We start from the raw sequence: 6000 nt of genomic DNA on the forward strand, positions 1-6000 counted from the left end.
AGGTCAGAGAAATTCCAGGCTATGGTGTTGAGTCATCCGCGTGCCTGCAGACATCACCTGGAAAGGCAGTAAGACTTCAAGATAGATGGAAAAAGTAATCTCTGTATAGTCATGACATTTAAAACAGTGCCATGCACTTAATAAATATTGTATTATTTGATATGGTAATCCATGGATTATTGCTTCTGGGTTATTTATCTGGTCTGCCACTTTAATACAGAAGAAATGTTGGTTTCATTGAAGTTTTAGTGCAATTGTTCATTTGGGACAAGTTCTCCCACAATTCTCATACTTCATTCCTAATTAATTTCCATTCCACGACTTCACATCTTTGTTATTGAAATGATTATCTTGGGACACTGCCAATTTAGTTCTTCTAAGAAAAATCATTTCTAGAAATTCATTAGTAGGTTTAGCTCAAAAATAAAAATTAAGGTAAATCTCCGGTCCAAAGGAAGGATAGAGCAGGGAAAGTAAAGGACCATTTGGCGGGTGATGCCAACACCTGGGCTCATGGACTGGATAACCTAGACTCATTTCTTTTCCAAATAAAATGCACCTTCGGTATTTTCCTATTGCGTTTGTCAAATACATTCCGGACACCTTTTCTACAAATTGCCACCTTAGTTTCAAATTAAATAATTTCAATCAGCTTTCTTTCTGTCCACAATGTCTAAGCAATACCAAATTTGGGGAATAGCATTTTAATAATGCCATAATTATTAAGTCAGCAGGTGGCTCGTAATGAGATCTTGAAACAGAACTGTTTCCCCTACGTCCAATCAAAATCCACACTTTGCTGCACTGACAGGAAACACTGAACTGTTTTTCTCAATTCTGGTGAGATGAATCAATGAAGAGTCTGATTATTCTAAAACTTCAATTTTCTGATTGAACCTGTTTTGTGTTTTCTGTGATGGTGAGATATTTTTAGGAAATGAACAATAACTACACTGGCCCCAAATTAGAAGAAATTCACACAAATTATTCCAAAGCTAGTGTGAACAATTAATTCTGAACTACAACTAAGAAGTTCTATTTTTCAATTCTCAAGGAGTTTTATGGAGAGAAACCTGAAAATCTGTGAAAATGCATGCACTTACTCAGCACGAGAGTTCTAGCAATCAGGACTTTTAACAGTTTAGAAAGAGTTATTATTACCTTTTTAAACCCAAATAAATCTGTCAGGTTTTCGTTTTGTTTTGTTTTTGCATACAGCTCAGAAAGTTCATCAAAATTTCTCAGAACTTACGTTCTCCCTGTTTCTGAAAAGCTTGTGGGTTTAGAAGTAAACAGAAACAAGGTCCTCCACCAAAGAAGCAAATGCTCATATTGTAAATTATTGTTTTCTTAAAGTTCACCATCATAATAACCTCTACATATAGGTGTGGAGTAAACAGATGACCACTGAGCACAAATATAGAAATATACTTCTTATACTGCCAACATATTAACAGCTTTTGCTTGGTGGAATCTAGGTATTTTACTTCTTTTATTTCCTACATACCTGTTTGTTTGCAGATAGAAGTAAAAGATTTACAGAATGAGGTGATCTAGACGTCTATGCTTCTAAGGTAGTACCATAAATGAGGTTTCAACTCTTTAATATAACGAATCTTACCTTGTCCACTCCTTTATCCCCTACAACATCTAAGACTCTTGCTCAACTGCTAATTCGACTTGCTATATAAAGAAAAGTCACAGGTAGGTGGCATGTTGACCCCAATAATAAATCATGTTAATTTAGGTTCTGGGTTTTAAGGGCGTCAGTAGCACCTCATCGAGCACCCAGAAGTGGGGACTTTGCGATCCTCAAATCAATTCCAACAGTATAGTGCCAAATGAGTGATGGAACTGAAAGTAGTCAACTGAACTCATCTTGTGCTCAAATTCCTTGAATCCAAAGAGTTTGACTAATTGCTTTCTCTTGTCTTGTCACAGAATCTATTGGAACCCATTCCCATCCCATAAAAATCAACAAGGAAAGCACTCACAGGAACCAGTGTCAAGAATGAGTGTTGGGAGCTCTGGAAAGGACTTCAGTGGGTCCTGAGTAGAAAGTAGGCTTTGGAGGTGAGGACAGTAGAGAAGAGGGCATCTAGGCACCTTGGACCTGACACTAGGGGCACTGGAACCCCGCTGAGGTATTTAAAACAGAAAAATGACATAAGAAAAATTGTATTTGAGAATAAACTTGAGAGAACAAAATTGAAAACAAGGAAATAATGCAGCAGGGCAGGGAGAGATGCCAGGAGCATGAACTAGGAAAGAATGGTGGGAAAATGAAAGTTTTAAGAAATACAAAACTAAGCCAAATTGGTAACAGAGTGCTTAGTAGTGGGGACAGAGTGAAATCTAGGATTTGAGCAACTGTGTGGACAGTGGTATCCAATCTCTTTATTTGGGGCACAATGAAATTTTACAGCAAAAGTAGAATTTCATCACACTGAAAGAGCAAAAAAAAAAAATCTCAGAAGGGTAAGTTCTTAAAGTATAGGGAACCGTACCCGTCTATGCGGTGTCCCCTATGGAGATGTGGTGGGTAGTCAGTAAAATTCTGATATTCTCTCTATGTTCAGTTCATTCCTTTCCCATTGGGTATTGTCAGTTTTCCTATCATTTTCTCTCTCTCTCTCTCTCTCTTTCTTTTGCATCTTAACTTACATCTGTTTTCCTGAACAAGTTTTTAGCACACAGTAGAAATTCTATTAAATGAATTGGTACATAAGTACCTCACATATTAAGATGCAATTTTCTTTCTCATACTGTACATTCTAAATATTGAAATTACACCTCACTTGTTGGACAGTGATTTGAGAAGAACTGCTAGCTCCTTATACGACAGAGGCACCATTTTTCCTTCTATAACTCTTACACTCAGGGCTGACAACCAGGATAAGAAAACGACTTAAGACATTTCAGCAACAAGGAAATGTAAAGATTTTAAAACATGTGATTCTCCATAAGTATAATTTTAATAATAGCATTACCAATAAATGCCAGTTCTCATTTTACCATCATTATTTTAAAAAGAGATGAAGAATATTAGCTCACTTTATTTGAATGTGATGGAAAAACATAATTCCTAACATTGTGAGTGATATTATTAACATTTTAAACAAAGCTGTAGTCTTTCTTCTAAATATATTATAATTATAAATCAGTTTCATTTTTAACATATCCAGGAATCAGTATCATCAGCTGTCCATTTTCCCTGATTTTATAATGAAAGTAAATTAGAAGATAGAGTTTGCTTGGCATAAATTTGCTTTACTGAAAAATATTGGAATGCCTCTGCACCAACGGCAAGACATAACTGAAATAATATGATTGCCATTATCTGACTTACGTTGGAAAGAAATAGAAGGAAATAATTCTATGTCTTCTTCATAACCATTCATTCATTCTCTCACCTGCTCATTTATTCTTTCCTTTCTTCAGGAAATAGTTATTGGGTGTCTACTATGTGTGGACGTTTCGGGCCACCCAACAACCATTCCCCCTTTTAAGAGCCCCCCGAATTTTGTGGGGGACATTAACTTCCCTCCACTGTTTGAAACCTTGGTTGGGTGGTAAATCAAAGCATACCTGTTCCACCACAGAAGCCCAAGGACTCCATGGAGGAGCCTCTCTCCATGTCTTTCCTTTCACTATCCTGGAGGGTCCAATATGCTGACATGTGACCTAAACTTAGCGGCTTACACACTCTCTCCTGGAATGATAAACTTTGAGGAGCATAACATATTAACAGAAATTTGATTAGAATAGGTCCCTTCATTCTAGTGTTGGTGGCAGGGAGGAAAGAGGGGCAGTCTTTGCATATTTCCTGTCTCTGAAACCTTTCAGTGCTTCTTGTTTCCTTCCTATTATCAAACCTGCTCTTTCTGCCTTCTCTTTTGTCCTTTCTGCAAGTACCTTATTTTTCCAATGACGTCCTTTCTCCCCTTAATTTAGGCAGAATTAATTTCTGATGCTTGCAGTCAAAGAATCCATGTTAATGAAGACACAAACCCTAAATCTAGGGAGTTTATAGGCCAGTAAGCACATGCTAGATCTTTAGATCAGAATACTTTTGAATGACAGTGGATACTGTGTCCCCTTCAGCACTCTATTTTTCAAGCCACCAGGATTCCAGACTTGTCAGGTACCATGAGCACACACAGACCCCATTTACTCACTACACAGTAAGCGCCCAGCAGTGTTTCTCTGAGTTGCTCTGCTGCTTAAGGGGAGTTGACTTATCACAGACAAAACATGAAGCAAGGATGGTTTTATCCACATAGCAATGGTCACGGCTAGCACTAAAGTGACTTAGATCTCCTTGAGTTCTAAGTAATTGATGGCAGATGTAATCTGCTACCACAAAGACCGAATCTAACCACTCAACAAGTTAATGTGAGGATAAATTTAATTTTCTTATCAAAAAAAGCCTACTTTACATTATTTTTGGCATTTGATTCCCTTAAAAGATAATTTAAGTCAAAGGAACCAAAGCATTCAATCCAATTTAATGAGAAATAAATCTATTAGAGTCTATAGTTGTATTGGCTTGAGGAGGTAAAGGAGAGTAAGTTTAACTTTTTTTCTAAATGGATATAACTGGGCTACTTTCTCATGCAGCCTCTGCACTCAAGTTGAAAGAGATTTTTGCACTAATGCCAATAATGGTTTTAAATAATATAAATACTAGCTTGAAGGTGGATACTAATGCCCTCTTTGGAAGTATTGTGGTCTATCAGGTCAATAATATTCATTTTAAAAAACTCTTCAAAAGTGTTTTCATACAATAGTCCCTGAAGATAATGAAAGGCCCATTATGGTCTCCCAAGTCAATAATCTATGTTTTTAACACATATTCCAAAATTCATTTCTTTTCTTATGTCAGTGTCTGTTTAAATGATTTCAATTAATTATTGTTAAGAAGAGGAGATGTAATCAGTTTGAACTTTATCTTTACCTGTAATTTATCATACAGTTCTCAGGTTACTTCTCCTGATATCTTAGGTAGATCATTACCCATAGTTTAGAGCAATGGAAGGTGGCAAAAATCATGTGCTGGGGTGAAGCAAGAGGAAACATTTGTGGGAATAAAAAATAAAACAACCTAGAAAAATTGAACAAAACACGTTTGTGTGCTCATTTGGCCAGATTGTTGCAGATAATTTCAAGTTTTCTGGATACTTTTTTTAAAACTTAGCTTTAGAAAATGGTTATATCAGAGATGTTAAATGTGGCCAAACAACACAAGCATGACCAACGGGCTCCAAATAGCCTGTTTTGAGCTATAATTTCACATTTATTTGATTTGTGAGAATAAGAAACACTATACTGTTTAAAATATAGACATTTTAAACATAGTTTATATATTTAGCATCTGACAATTGAGACTAAAATTGCTTATACTTTTATAGAAACTCTGCCAAGGTTTTAAGGACTAAATTGTAAAATTTATTCTGGAGGGAAGCGCTGATGATTTGAACAAGGTTACATTTATTTTTCAAACATCTTGTTTGTATGTATGTATGCAGGATTTAAAGCGTTGGTATTCTGTAATTTAACTGTATGATTTTATGCCAACTGCACTTTTGATGCTCGTGCAAATGAGATGCCTGTTCTCCTTGCTTCTCTGCTGAACAATATTTCAGTAAATATTTTCTTCCCCTTCTTCTCTATTGTGGTTTTATTTTAAAAAACTTTTAGCTTAATTATTTAACCTTGGTTTCTTTGGCTGGGTGGAAAGAGGCTAGCATTTCTGCTTAAGCCCTCTTATTTGAATCTGACAAGGTTCACAATTTCAATTAAGCTGGATTTTCTAATCTCTTGGTTATCCTCTGCTGTGAGATCTTAAGAACAGAGCAGCCCTCGGGAACTGTGAGAGCTCAAACAGCCGCGTAATGAAAAAGGATGGATGAATCCTGGATCCTGGATCCTGGAGTGACCTGAATCTATAGCATGAGGGGAAACGATGTGGCCATGGGGGTGCTGGGAGTCCTGCTTTAG

The 6000-nt window shown here is 36.5% G+C and overlaps 1 long non-coding RNA gene across 1 annotated transcript in view; it reads left to right on the forward strand.

Moving 5' to 3' along the window:
• LOC109552827 (uncharacterized) overlaps positions 1-5657 on the forward strand; it is a 166004-nt gene extending 160347 nt beyond the window's left edge. The window contains exon 11 of the long non-coding RNA XR_012324933.1: positions 1942-5657. This is a non-coding gene — a long non-coding RNA (uncharacterized lncRNA). The remainder of the gene's footprint in view (positions 1-1941) is intronic.
• Positions 5658-6000: the final 343 nt, after the last annotated feature.

This window comes from Tursiops truncatus, chromosome 12, assembly GCF_011762595.2.
Source record: "Tursiops truncatus isolate mTurTru1 chromosome 12, mTurTru1.mat.Y, whole genome shotgun sequence".
Classification (NCBI taxonomy): Eukaryota; Metazoa; Chordata; class Mammalia; order Artiodactyla; family Delphinidae; genus Tursiops; species Tursiops truncatus.